Here is a 15,744-nt window from a genome sequence, read left to right as displayed (position 1 = left end):
CTGACGCGGGGCTCGAACTCATGAACTGAGATCATGACCTGGGCTGAAGTCGGAGGCTTAACTGACTGAGCCACCCAGGCGCCCCCCCCCCCCCACAGAGATTTTTAAAATGCCAACGTCCAGCTGCACCTGGGACCCACTCTGCCATCACGTCTGGCGGTGGGTCCCAGGCACCGGTGACATTCCAAGCTCCCTGAGTGATTCCAGGGTGCAGCCAAGACTCGGAATCACTGCTCTCGAGGCTGGCACTTTGGATCCACAGAATAAGACCAGGTCTCTGCCTTTTGGTATTTAAAAAAAAAGAGGAGGGGCGCCTGGGTGGCGCAGTCGGTTAAGCGTCCGACTTCAGCCAGGTCACGATCTCGCGGTCCGTGAGTTCGAGCCCCGCGTCAGGCTCTGGGCTGATGGCTCGGAGCCTGGAGCCTGTTTCCGATCCTGTGTCTCCCTCTCTCTCTGCCCCTCCCCCGTACATGCTCTGTCTCTCTCTGTCCCAAAAATAAATAAAAAAAAAAAAACGTTGAAAAAAAATAAAAAAAAAGAGGCATCGTCAACCAACTAAAGCCAGGTCAGTGTCGATGGAAAGTACAGAATGACATGAAAGGCGCCCCAGGGGGAGAACGTACAGAACCCAGGGGCCCGTTAAACCTCCAGGGGAAGCACTGAAAATGATCTCGGGGTTTCCTTTCCAGAGTAGATGACTGGACACATACAAGGTGGCTGACCAGGTCAAGGAATACAGGATGAGAAGCAGGTGTGGGCAAGGGAAGGGGACTGAGTTCCCTGGAAAAGCAGTAGACATGGAGGTGGCTGTACCATCCGAGGGAAAAACAGTAACAGGTTTGTGACAGGGGGACTCTTAAGAAGGCCCCTAGTGAGTCTCTGCTTCCTGGCAGTTTTGTCCCATGGAATCTCGTCTTGAGCGTGGGTAGGATCTGTGACTTGCTTCTAACCGTTAGAACACAGTAAAAGTAATGGGATATCATTTCCACCAACATATTCCACGAGGTCACAACTCCCACCTTGCAAGTCAACTCTTTTGCCCCTCCTCCTCACTAGCTCCGATGAAACGAGGTGCCACATACACAGACCCACGTGGCAAGGAGCTGAGGGTGCTGGGGCACCGAGGCCATCTGTCCACCGGTCTGCCATGAAAGGAATCCCGCCAACATGAACATGAGCCTGGAAGCGGACCCCTCTCCGCTGGAGGCTGCAGGGGGGTCCCCGGCCCCGGCCGACACCGTGACTGCAGGCTCGTGAGAGACCCCGGAACACAGGGCAGAGGTAAGCCACGCCCAGATGCCTGATCCACAAAAACTGTGACAGTAAGTGTATCTTATTTTAAGTCACTAAGTTTGTGGTAATTTGTTAAACAGTAATAGATAACAAACACCAAGTTTAAACTCTGGACTTCAGAAAGTTAGACCATAATCTGTTTTGTTCTCCACTACACATCCAGTGCCTGGCACTTCATTGTCACCCGATAAATATTTGTTGAACACACGTCAGTGGATAAAGATAGAATCATATGTGCCGAAATAGATGAACTGCAAGATCAGAGAAAGACTAGAAATTGTAAGAGTACCGTGAGGGGTCCCGAGGTGGCTCAGGGGGTTAAGCATCTGACTCTTGATTTGGGCTCAGGTCATCATCTCACAGTCGTGGGATCGAGCCCTGTGTCTGGACACTGCAAAGCCTGCTTAGATTCTCTCTCTCTCTCCCTCTCTGCCCCTCCCCTGCTCATGTGCCCTCTCTAAATAAAAAACAAACAAACAAAATTTTTAAAAAAGAGTACCATGATACAGAAGTGAAGAGTGGAAAACATTTTTAAGAGGAAGAGATCATCAATACCATAGTATCAAAAACTACAGAGAGAAGAAGCAGCATCATAGTTAAAGAGACACAGCTGGATTGGCAAGCTGGAAGTCGCTTACACCTTTGAGAGAAAGCTTTTCCTCGTGGTAATGCCTACCGTCAGATTCCAGGGGGCAGAGTGAACAGAACATGAGCAAGTAAATGTACCAAGCATAAATAGCTGGGTTTTTTTAAATGATGAAAAGGAGAATAGGAATAAGGAAAGAGTTTGAAGAATAAGCAGCAATGTTGAAGAGACAGGTTTATCATCATCACCACCACCACCACCACCATCATCATCATCATCATCATCACCATCATCTTGCTAAAAGGACTGAGGAAGCTTAAATATGTCTGGCAGATGAGCAGAAGGCACTACGAGTAAAAACCTGAAGACTGACAAAAAAGAAACTGAAGACAGATCACGAAGATAGCTCCTGGAAAGGTCAGGAAGCAGGACTGAGAACACTGAAACTTTTGTTTAAAATGCACTCTATATAAATACTTCCTCCCAGAGTTGCTCTAAGTGAGGTAGCAAATACCAAAACTGCAGAAGATAGAATGTCTGTTCTAAGAGTTTACAATTACAATGTATTTTTTTCCTGTGGAATGTTTGTTTCAGTAATTTGCAACTCATCTCCAACAATCCTAGTACAGGGCAGAAAGAGAAAGGGGAGGTTTGCTGGGAGAGTCGACCCTAAACACACTAGCAGAGCCTTGGCAGTGTATCAGGACAGGAAGGTAAAAAGTGAGTGGGCTCTCTCTGTGCCTCAGAGGTTCAGAGTCTGCCGGAGATAAGCAGGCATGTAAACTAGGAATTAGGGCCCAGCAAGACCAGGGCTATCACGGGCTAGTTTTAAAGACTCGAAGAATTCACCAGACAAGCATGGTCAGAAAATGCATTCCAATTCTAAGCAGAAAGAGTGGTATATATACCAAGGCACCGAGCCCTAAAACAATATGGCACATTCAAGTGGGTTGACTGCAAAGAGTGTTGGGACAGAAAAATGGCAGCAAATGAGGATGAAAAGTCAATCGCAGCCAGATCCAGAAGGGCCTTAGATGTAATAATCCTCTGAAGTCGGCATCGTATCTTGCTGGTGGTGAGGTCACTGAAATCTTCTGACGAGGAGGGCAGTAAAGTGACTAGAAAGGAAGGAATTGAGCATTCTTGGGTCCCTAAACATGTCACAGCACAGAGCACCCAAGCCTTACCCTTCATCCCTAACGTGAAACCCAGTTACAGAGGGAAGTTGACAGAGAGAGGAGTCTGGAATCAGACCCGGTTTTCTAGATCAGACAACGGGATAGATCATAGTACAGTCAATCAAGACCCCAAACACAGCAGGAAAAGGCACATGTGGAAAGGAGAATAACTCCATTTCAAACATGCTGGATTCCGTTTCAACTATGAGACAGTCAAGGAAAAATATCCAGGAGGCAGTTTGGAGCTGGGAAAAAGGATGGGGTTGCAGAAATAAATGTGAGAACCAAGAGCATGGAGATGGTAACTGAAGGTGGGATATGAGTCATATTACTAAGACATGTCCCTAAAAAATGAAAACAGGGTGAAAAAAAAAAACACTCTGGGAAACAACAACACCAAGGGGCCAGAGGAAGAAGAGGAATTAGAGATGGGGATAAAAGGGCATGGCCAGAGAAGAGGGAGAGAAAAAGGAAGGAAGAACATTCTGGAAGCAGAAGACGGCATTTCAAGGAGGAGGTTCTCTACCGTTGGGGCCACGGCAAATTTCTCTTAACTGCTCCACTCTCCACAAATCCAGTCCCTACTGGGTAGCAGGAGTTAATGTTCCAGCTGCTAACCTGACGGGATCCCTCCCACGCGTCCTGACACCTTTCTGTGGATCCCCTTTGCCCTTAGACGAAAGCCAAACTTGAAAATGGCCCACAGAGACACCCACCATCTGACCCCTGGCTTGCTGGCCTGTCTCATCTTGGACTCCTCTCTCACAGCTTTCATTCACTCTATAGGGAAATCTCCATAGGATAGTTAACATAGAACAAAGTATACTGTAGAGCCAACATGTATTTATGGATCTACCAGGGAGCTTAAAAACTAAAATACTGGCAACGTCAACATAGCCCCCTTGGGTTCTCCCCAGTGTCAGCTCTCTGGGGTAACTTCTTATTCCAGAACTTGGAATTTATCATTCCATGCATTTACATATATTTTAATATTTCTGTAAATATCCCTAAGCAATAAATAGTGTTGTTTTGCTTGTTTTTAAATTTTATAGAGACAGCATGATACGTAGGTATACTTTTGCAACCCGCTATTTTGATCAACACTGTCTGAGCGTCATCCAAGTTGGTACGTTAGTTCTGGTTCAGTCCTTTCTACATGATCATATCACTTTATCCGTTCCCTTCCTGATATTTAGGTTGTATCCCTGTGTGTGTGTGTGTGTGTGTGTGTGTGTGTGTGTGTGCGCGCACGTATTTTTATTTAAAAAAAGCCTCTACAAACATTCTTGTATATGCCTCCTGACGTATATATCTAAGAGTTTTCCTGGCATTCAGCAAATTGGTGCAAGTGGGCTCGTTGATGTGCCAAGACAGAATCTCCTCAGGATCGGGGTGCCTGGGGGGCTCAGTCGGTTATGCATCAGACTCTTGATCTCGGCTCAGGTCATGATTCCAGGGTCGTGGGAAGGAGCACTGCGTGCTGGGCTCTGTGCTGACAGTGTGGAGCCTGCTTGGGATTCTCTCGCTCCCTCTCTCTGCTCCTCCCCCACTCTCGTTCATATGCTCTCACTCTCTCTCTCAAAATAAAGAAATAAACATTAAAAAAAAAAAAGGCTCCTCAGGGACACCTGGGTGGCTCAGTCGGTCAAGCGTCCGACTTTGGTTCAGGTCATGATCTCACGGTCTGTGAGTTCGAGCCCCATGTCTGTGCTGACAGCTCAGAGCCTGGAGCCTGCTTCGGATTCTGTCTCTCCCCCTCTCTCTGCCCCTCCCCCACTCGCACTCTGCCTCCGTCTCAAAAATAAATAAACATTAAAAAAAAAAAATCTCCTCAGGATGGCCCGATAGGAACTACTCAGAGTACGCTACAAATAGAATGACCTCCTTTGTTTCAGGAAGTTTAAAGGAATCATTTGCTCTGGAGAAATACCTCACAGTGGAATTGTTGCTCTTAGGGCAGAAGCATCTTCAGTTTTACTTGTTTTGCTTGAAGGTTCTTCAAAGGATTCTATTACTTCATGCAGAAATGTCGTCTATTCAGTTACTTTTCAGGTTAGGAACTGAAGGCACCCTCACCCTTTGAAGGGAAGAGTAAGATCAGTAACTGGCTAGATGGAAAGGCATCTTTTTTTTTTTTTTTTAACATTTTTATTTATTTTTGAGAGAGAGAGAGACAGAGCATGAGCAGGGGAGGGGCAGAGAGAGAGAGGGAGACACAGAATCCGAAGCAGGCTCCAGGCTCTGAGCTGTCGGCACAGAGCCCGACGTGGGGCTCGAACTCATGGACTGTGAGATCATGACCTGAGCCGAAGTCGGACACTTAACCGATGGAGCCACCCAGGTGCCCCTGGAAAGGCATCTTTTTAAGGCTACTGAAGGACCTTTTCATCCAGGTGAGTTCAGGACTTGCTCCCACAAAGGGCAGCATTCTTTCTAGGAAGACTCTCCCTGTCACAGGCACATGAGGCGAAATAGGTCCAGGGGTTCTGACCTCTCCCTCTTGGGCTCACTTCTTTCTAAAGGAGACGCTGATTCTACATTTGAGGCCGCTCTATCCAAGACAAAAGAAATTTGCCAGTTGGTCCGTATAGAACATTAGGAGTCTACAGAAGTTAAGGGGCCAAAGCCAAAATGAGGAAAAGTGTATGCATTTCGTGTCACTGTCCCCAGCCTCATACCTCCCCCTCTGGAATCATGTGAGGAAGGGTAGGTCAGCAAAGAAATGGTTCCAATTTTCCTGCGTTTCAGCGTTCAACTGGTATCACTGTAGCACACATTCTCAGCAGAATCCTTACAAGCCCGAGAAGAGGGACTACCCTCCTGTTCCAAACGAGGAAAATGACACGAATTCACCCACAGTCATACAGGGAATAGAAGGCAGAGGAAGTCAGGGCTCTCAGCTTTTAAGAGATTAGGGGTCCAGATGTGCTTAAAGAAAAAGACCCAGGGAAACCTCTCCTCCCCTCCCTGGAAGAAAGTCTCGGGAAGACAGGACTTTGGTGTTAATCCCTACTTTTTCTTACAGGGAAGAGACTGTGACCCAGAAGAAGGAAGTGTTTTGCCCCAGATGATACAGAAGCAGAATGGATGCCCAACTTTTCTGGTCATTAAATATCTGCTGTTCCCCCTGCAGCGCACAGGTCTCGGGATAATACGTGAGATCATCCCTCATAGTTGGTATCTTCTTATTTTCTGTATCTCTCTCTCCTCGCTCTCCTTCCCCCACATCCCTCTCTTCACCCTCCTTCACATCTCCATTATGATTTCAGAACAGAGCTTTTATTAGGAAACCCCGTCTCTGAAGGATCGCTGCACCCACCTTGCTGTCGGGAAAGGAGTGTAGCCCGATCTCTCTCCTACCAGTACGAACCCTCCTTCCCTGCACATCAGCGGGGAGCCGGGTGTCCAAAGTACAGGGCGCCAGAAAGCTAGTGAGTGGCCCATAACCTAACCAAAGCCAGAACATTTTTCACGTCCCACAATGGACTCAAAAGCAATTATAAATTTGAAATAAGTGAGAATAAGAAGTCTGGAAGCACTAAGCCCTGTTCACAAATTGACAGAATTCCTCTAGGAAGCTCACATCTGCGATCTAAAATAGCACAATTAAGCAAGCTGTCCTCCAACTATAAAGTATCACCATTTTCTAAAAAAAAAAAAAAAAAGAAAAGAAAGAAAAAGTCACAAATTGAGTACAGAGATTTAACGTTACAGGAATGCACTCCTCTTGGCTCCAAATCATAATGACCTCATCTATAATGGGAAAGCAAGAGAACGAGAGAGAGAGACAAGGAGGGAGAGGGAGAGAGATAGAGAGAGAGGCTGAAATGGGTGGAGGTTGAACAAAGGGGGAAAGAAGAGAAAAATACTCTGACTTGCAGAGAGATAGCAAAGGCCCCAAGACAAGTGCTGCTATGCCTTCACGCTGAATTGTCTGCGTTTCCCCACAAGGTCCTCGTTCACATGAATTCTGAACTGAGCACAGGGACTCTCCAACCGGTAACAAAACCTGTTCCGTTCTGAGGGAAGCTGCCAGAAGCAACGTGCCTCTAACCATGGGATATGTCCTGTCACGAGTTTTCAAACGGAACCCCTCCTGTGGTGAACGTCAATGGCAGGATATGGTCCAACTCTAAGACATGTTTCCCCAGGTGGCTTCCGCGGTGGGAGCCAGGCCTCCAGAAAGCAGAGCAAACACGGGCTCTCGATCCTTGGGGCGCAGGCGCGGGAAAGTGGGTGGATGGTCCCTGCTGACCACATTACCATTTGAATGTATTGTGTGAATTTAAGAATACAAGGATTGAAAGAAAAGAAGAGTTTTAAAGTATTTTATTTCCCCTCTTCCTTCTTGCAGAAGACATAAGAACGCTTATCTTTATATTCCTCCCATTCCAAAATACAGACTCACGCACACACATGCTACTGACACTGTATCTTCTGTCTCCTCTTATTCATTTATTCAGTCAGTAAGCTCGTCAGTCATGGATTCACCAAAGTCTGTTGGGTGCCTAACACCTGCCAAGCAAAAGGGATTTAGAATTGAAAGGGCCAAGTGTTTCCTGGTCCCAGACCCTATCCTATCTTGACCAGGTCAGCGGGCTCACGCTCTGTGCCCTGAACAGACACCACATCCCTCTATTGTAGCACCTGCCACACTGTTTCTGATTCTTCTCCAACCAACACCATACTCCGACAGAACACGGACAGCGCATCCTCCATGGTTAACACAGTGCTTAATGGACATCCGCCATTTTTAAACATGCTAAGGAGCTTTTTGTCTGGTCCAGGAGCTAGACCTCCCAACACAACAACATGAGGAAGCGTCAGTGCCGAGCTGGGTGTGTGGCCAATGGGAAGAAAGGGTCCAGACTGCCCAGAGAAGGTTCACAGGGGATGAAACACTTGATTACGGACCAGAAAAGTGAGCAATTTCCAGGAAGATTCAGGAATGAAGAAAAAGCTATACGAGTTCTTGCCTACTTCAAACACCAGTTTTACATCAAATATACATGAGATGCAATGATTGGATTGATTCATTTCTTTAGCTCTTCTTGACTTGCAAAGTCAGACCAGTAGTCCTCCACTTGTGTATATTAAAAAAAAAAAAAAAAAATCATTGGAGGATTAAAAACAAAACAAACAAACAAAAAAAGAAACACAACAAAAACCCTGACCTCAAACCAGCTGAATCAGATTCTCAGGAGGTGGGGTCCAGATATCCTCCTTGCAGAGCCCCCTCAGTGAGTCTAACATGCAAGGAGGATTACAAACCGCTGAGTTAGTCTCTCCCTTTTATTTGAAGAAAAAGAAGAATTCTTGGGGCGCCTGGGTGGCTCAGTCGGTTGAGTATCCGACTTCGGCTCAGGTCATGCATGGTCTCACAGCTCGTGAGTTCGAGCCCTGGGTCGGGCTCCATGCTGACAGCTCAGGGCCTGGAGCCTGCTTCAGATTCTGTGTCTCCCTCTCTCTCTGCCCCTCACCTACTCGCATTCTCTGTCTCTCTCAAAAATAAACAAACATTTAAAAACATTTTTTAATAAAATAAAATTTAATTTAATTTAAAAAAAGAAGAGCTCCAAACGACTCATAAAATGCATTGTTGGAATGCAAATGTCACGTTTTCCTTCACTTTATGTCTCAATCAATCTCTGCTGCTGCACTGCACATTGTCAGCTAAAGGCCGGATTTCATGAACAGGGCTAAAAGACTTGCACGGAGCACAGCTTCCTTGGGGAGATTTTAAAACCCACCCCTCTGTATTTACCTGCCATCTGGTATTTACCTGCCACCTTGTACCATATTTACCTAGTACAGAACAGTAACTTCCAGCCCTTCTATAAAACTCCTGTTGCACATCTGAAAAGAAATACTCGTTCAGACCAAATATTCTCATTTAGCATCTAGATTAGCCAGTGTCTATTACGAGAGCATTTTAAAGTATACTGCAGCAGGCTAGAAAATTAGTAAGAAGTCGTTATTTACACAGCCTCAATGACAGGTTATATTCTTCCTATGTCTACATTTCTATGATTCAAAAATTTAGCCATTTGTGTATCGTCTAATTCTAATTAAGGCACAAGGAGCCAGCGCTTTGGAAGAACCCCCGTTCTCGTGCGAAAAGGCATCACCAAGATCACAAAAGCCAAATTTCAAAGACTGGAAAGTGTACTAGTACACATCATTACCTCGAAGGCAAGCAAGGAACCACTAGATTACGTCCTACTTCAGGTAGCAGAGCTCTAGAATGGTGGGTGCTTCCCATTCTGAGGTCTCTCAGCTCTAGGAACCCAGGGAACGAATGGCAGTCGTCTGGTCGGAATCTGGTTTTGACACTTCAAAAGACTGAACGGTACTTCTGACCACTGCTGGCAAGAATGCAAAATGACTCGGTCGTTACTGGGGGACATGACAGGGAGGGCATTTCTAGCAGTTTCACTTCTAGGGGTCTGTCGCAAAGATACTCTGGCAAAAACACAAAAGGCGTGCATACAGGCTCTTCACTGTGGCGCTATCTGTAACGGTAAAAGACTAACGGAAAACCCTAAGTGTCTAACAACAGGGAGCCAGCCAATAAACACAAAGGAGTGGTGTATTGCTATAAAAAGTGAGGTAAGCATCTCTGTAAACTGTCATACACTGACCACCAGGACAGCCTTTAAAAAGAAGCAAATGTGGAGGACAAAGGGTATGGAATGCTAACGTTTACCTCTATCTGTTATTTTTAAGTGTAAAGATAAAACACAAACTGTTTTCAAAGCTATCTATAGGTCAGGAAAGACAGCAAACTAAAATATAATGTCTAATACACCTTGCTTTATAGATCTGTCTTAGGAGCCTTGTAAATGTTTTAGATTATAATCACAGAGCAAAAACTGAAGTTTCAAAAAGCCATACCTAAAATAAAAACCAAAATGTTACATGACTTAAGGATGTTTTAAGTTGATAGCAAAACCAAGTAGGGAGGAATTATTTCAACTGACTTAAAAAAAAAATTTTTTTTTTAAGTTTATATATTTTGAGAGAGAAACAGTGGGTGGAGGCAGAGAGAAAGAGGGAAAGAGAGAATCTCAGGCAGGCTCTGCACTTGTCAGCAAGGAGCCTGACACGGGGCTCAAACCCAAAAACCGTGAGATCGTGACCTGAGCTGAAATCAACAGTTGGACGCTTAACCTACTGAGGCACCCAGGTGCCCCTCAAGTGACTTTAAAACACACTGATTTGACAGTACATTCCTAATGGAATCTACCAAAGAAACAACAAGAACTCTAAAATATCTCAAACTGTTTGGAGGTACTACTGACATTAATTTGAGGTTGCGTGTATATACTATGAAATAAAGCAGGAAAAAATTATACTGGTGTATCGATTTATAGTATAGGAAAAAGGAGATGAAGATATAAGACTAAATAGGGTAGACTAAAAACCCTTATAGTTCTGAACTTTACTGAATGCCAGAATTAACTCATAAGGCATTTTATATTTTTTAAAAATGTGTAATCCTATCCCTGTCCCCGGAAAAGCCAGTCGAAAACAATGACCGACCAGCAACCATGAAAACTCTTAGAGCCTGGATATGGCAACTAGATAACTATTTCCCAGAAAAAAGAACTAGGAATCCCTGGAGAATGGTTGATTTCTGACCTGGGGCTAGAAATGTACAAAATCAGTCTGGAATACCTTGTCACACCAGATGTCAAGGTGGTGATCAAAAGACTACTGGAGTCGTGACAAAAAGACAATCTGTACATCAATAAAAACAGCTGCAAAGGATTGAGATGCCTCAAATATATTTAAACCCATGAGTCAGTAAGCAATGATTAAAATTTTTAAAAACAAAACTCACTGGTCATCTTTGAAGGATGCTAGGGAATCAACAGCCCATTATTTTGAAAACTGATACAGACAGAGGAAGCAAACATTCACCCCGCCCTTTCTACACAAATGATGCCTCAGGGTAATGAGTGGATGACTGTTTTTTTTGAAATATGTGGATAATTAAAAACAGAATGACAGAAATACAATGGCTTACAACTCCTAATAAAATAATGAATTGAGGCAATAAACATCAATAACTCCTCCCGATGGCAAGCTACAATACCTATGAAATATCCCTGCCAGAAAAAAACAGGACCACAAGGTTTTTAATGGGATCTGTGGACCAGGTCAATGAAAATATTATGGAGAATCTACGGATTTGGATGGGAAAAAAAATACATCCTGATTTTCAGTAGCATTTAACTGAAGGTTAACATTCCCTCCAATTATAAACACAGGCAACAAACTATAGTGGTATCTAAGACCGGGCTGCCAACGCATCACAAGCATTCACTGATCGTTCGACCACTGATGCTGAAATTCAAAATATCACTTACATTCATCACTACTCCAAAATTATTATAGTTAGATACCCATTGTGAGATCTCTTATTTAATGTGTTCTTTTCATTTTTTTATTTTATTTTACTTTTTTAAAGGGAACCCGAGCGGGGGATGGTAAAGAGAGAGAGAAAGAAAGGATCCCAAACAGATTCTGCACTGAGCGTGGAGCTCGATCCCACGACCCTGGGATCATGACCTGAGCCAAAATCAAGACTCAGCCACTCAACCAATGAGCCACCCAGGAACCCCTAGTGTGTTATTTAAAAGAAACATACAGAGGCACCTGGGTGGCTCAGTCGGTTAAGCGACCAACTTTGGTTCAGGTCATGATCTAAGCATCTTATGGGTTTGAGCCCCATGTCGGGCTCTGTGCTGACAGTTCAGTGCCTGGAACCTGCTTCAGATTCTGTGTCTCCCTCTCTCTGCCCCTCCCCTGCTGGCACTCTGTCTCTGTCTCTCTCTCTCTCCCAAAAAGAAACAAACATTTAAAAAAGTCTTTAAAAGAAATATATTTTTTTAATATATGAAATTTATTGTCAAATTAGTTTCCATACAACACCCAGTGCTCATCCCAAAAGATGCCCTCTTCAATACCCATCACCTACCCACCCCTCCCTCCCACCCCCCACCAACCCTCACTTGTTCTCAGTTTTTTGTTTTGTTTTGAATATATGAAATTTATCGTCAAATTGGTTTCCATACAACACCCAGTGCTCATCTCAAAAGATGCCCTCTCTTCAATACCCATCACCCACCCTCCCCTCCCACCCACCCCCCATCAACCCTCAGTTTGTTGTCAATTTTTAAGAGTCTCTTATGCTTTGGCTCTCTCCCACTCTAAGCTCTTTTTTTTTTTCCTTCCCTCCGCCATGGGTTTCTGTTAAGTTTCTCAGGATCCACATAAGAGTGAAAACATATAATATCTGTCTTTCTCTCTATGACTTATTTCACTTAGCATAAAAAAAAAATTTTTTAAAGAAACATTAACATATATCACAATGTGTTTTTATTTTTAATTTTTTAATGCTTTTATTTATTTTTGAGGAGAGAGAGAGAGAGAGCGAGAGAGAGCAAGAACAAGTGTAACAAGGGCAGAGAGAGGGGGAGACACAGAATCCAAAGCAGGCTCCAGGCTCTGAGCTGTCAGCACATAGCCTGATGTGGGGCTCGAAGCCAAGAACTCTGAGATCATGACCTGAGCCAAAGTTGGATGCTCAACCGACTGAGCCACCCAGGTGCCCCTCACGATGTGTTTTTAATAGTTTAATGCCCAAATAGATGTAACTGGTTTCCATTATAATCCTACATATGTTATTTTATGCATTTAACAACATTTTTATTTATTTACTTTAAATTTTTTAAATATTTATTTATTTTTGAAAAAGAGAGAGAGCATACAAACGCACACAGGTGAGTAGGGGAGGGACAGAGAGAGGCGGGGGAACAGAAGATCCCAAGCAGGATCTGTGCTGACAGCAGAAAGCCCGACACAGGGCTCAAACTCACAAACTGTGAGATCATGACCCGGACCAAAGTGGGATGTTCAAACAACCAAGCCACTCAGGAGTCCCTAAAAACATATTGAGAAGGAAATACTGTAAACCCACCAGAAAGATACAGTCAGCAAAACCCAGGATGTGGTCACCTCTACATGACAAACTGTTTCTCCAGAAATACACTGCAAGAAAAAAAGAGCAAGAGGAAGCCTACAGAAGAAAGAGATGTCAACAAAGCAACCTGTTGAGATGGATGGACTTACACGCATCTTGATGTGAAGAAACTATTTTAAAAATTATGTGATAGTTGGGGAAATTTGAACATGGACTACATATTGGATATTAAGGAGTTATTGTTAACTTTTAGGTGGAACAATATATGACTCTGCTTTTTAAGCCCTTATCTTTTAGACAGTAATACTGAAATATTTATGCATGAAGTTGTATGATGCCTGAGATTTACTTTCAGATAACCTAGAAGGGAGGAAGTGGAGAGGTATAAGTGAAAACAAGATGAGCTGATAAGTATCGCAAATGGGTGACAAGCAAAAACAAACTCAAAATGGATAAAAGATCTAAATATAAGACCTGAAACCATAAAAATCCTAGAGGAGGACATAGGCAATAAGCTCTCTGACACCAGCCTCAGCAACATTTTTCTAAATAGGCCTATATGTCTCTTCATGCAAAGGAAATAAAAGCAAAAATAAACTGTTGGTACTACAAAATAAAAGACTTCTACACAGCACAGGAAACAATCAACAAAACTAAAAGGTAACTTAATGAGAGAAAATATTTGCAAATAACATATCTGATAAAGGGTTAGTGTCCAAAACATATAAAGAACTTATACCATTCAACACCAAACAAACAAACAAAACAAATAATCTGATTTAAAAATGGGCAGAAGTGGGGTGCCTGGGTGGCTGAGTCAGTGGAGTGTCTGACTTTGGTTTAGGTCATGATCTCACAGTTCATGGGTTCGAGCCCCATGTTGGGCTCTGTGATGACAGCTCTGAGCCTGGAGCCTGCTTCAGATTCTATGTCTCCTTCTCTCTCTACCCCTCCCCCGCTCATGCTCTATCCCTCAAAAATAAACAAAACATTAAAGAAAAAATGGGCAGAAGACATGAACAGTCATTTCTCCGGAGAAGACATCCAGATGGCCAAGAGACACATGAAAAGATGCTCCACATCACTCATCACCAGGGAAATATAAATCAAAACCACAATGAGATACCACCTCACACCTGTCAGAATGGCTACAATCAAAAACACAAGAAATAACAAGTGTTATGGAGAGAAAGGAACCCTCTTGCCCTGTTGCTGGGAATGCAAACTGGTGCAGCCACTCTGGAAAACAGTATGGATGGTCCTCAAAAAGTTAGAAGTAGAACTACCCTACGATCCAGTAATTGCACTACTGGGTATTTGCCCCAAAAAATACAAAAACACAAATTCAAAGGGATACATGCACCCTTATGTTTATAGCAGCATTAGTCATAATAGCCAGGTTATGGAAGCAGCCCAAGTGTCCATCAATTGCTGAATGGATAAAGAAATTATACATATATATATATTTATATATATATATATATATATATATATATATTAGCCATAAAACAGAATGAAATCTTGCCATATGTAATAACACAGATGGAGCTAGAGAGTATAATACCAAGCGAAATAAAACACAGAAAAACAAATACTATACGATTTCACTCATATGTGGCATTTAAGACACAAAACAAATGAGCAAACGGGAAAAGAGAGAGAGAAAAACCAAAAAACAGACTCTCGACTATAGAGAACAAACTGACGGTTACCAGAAGGGCGGTAAGTCAGGGGATGGGTGAAGGAGGTGATAGGGATTAAGGAGAGCACTTGTCACGATGAGCACCAGGTGATATAACACTGTGTGTTAACCATACTGGAATTAAAAAGTAATTTAAAAAGGGGTGGCTCAGTGGATTAAATATCTGACTTCGGCTCAGGTCATGATCTCGCGGTTCATGGGTTTGAGCCCCATGTCAGGCTCTTTGCTGACAGTTCAGAGCCTGGAGCCTGCTTTGGATTCTGTGTCTCCCTCTCCCTCTCTCTGCCCCTCTCTGCTCCCACTCTCTCTCTCTCTCAAAAATAAACATTTAAAAATTTTTTAAAAAGTAATTAAAAAAAGAAAATAGGTAATAGGTACATCACAGCAGGCAATCATCTCTACTTCTATTTCAATGTTCCCATAATGAAGTTTTTTTCTAAGCATAACAGAAACCCTACATAATCCATGATAAGGCTATGCAGACTCACCAAAACATCACATGTATTTGCTTACAGCTATAATTACTCCAACCAAGGGTGCTAACACTCATTCTCTCTTGCTAACAGAAGCTTTGGTGTCTGATTAAAAGGGAAAGATAATAAACTCATTATTACTTTTAAAAGTGCAAACTAAAGGAGTTTCAAAAATCTTTCAAAATACAGAATTCGGGAAAAATAATAAGTTTATAATGGAGAAAAACCCTGAAGATTGCTGACCTAATAAAAAATATCTCATACTATATTCTATTTAGTATATGTGTTTGGCTCCCCGGGTAGGTTGTAGGCTCCTAAAAGGCAGAAACAATGATGTTTTCATTTTTATCGAGTATGTGAATCACTATGGGCTGGCTGAACTGTTACAGAGGTGAAAAAGGCCACCAGAGGAAGAGCCCTTTCTGAAGCCTCTCTCAGGCTCTCTGCAGCAGGGGGTGGGTGGGGAGGTGGGGACTATAATGGACTACAAAAAAAAAAAAAAAAAAAAAAAAAAAAAAGCAATC

Source organism: Panthera uncia, chromosome D1 (genome assembly GCF_023721935.1).
Source record: "Panthera uncia isolate 11264 chromosome D1, Puncia_PCG_1.0, whole genome shotgun sequence".
NCBI lineage: Eukaryota > Metazoa > Chordata > Mammalia > Carnivora > Felidae > Panthera > Panthera uncia.
Note: the sequence above shows the minus strand (reverse complement) of the source record.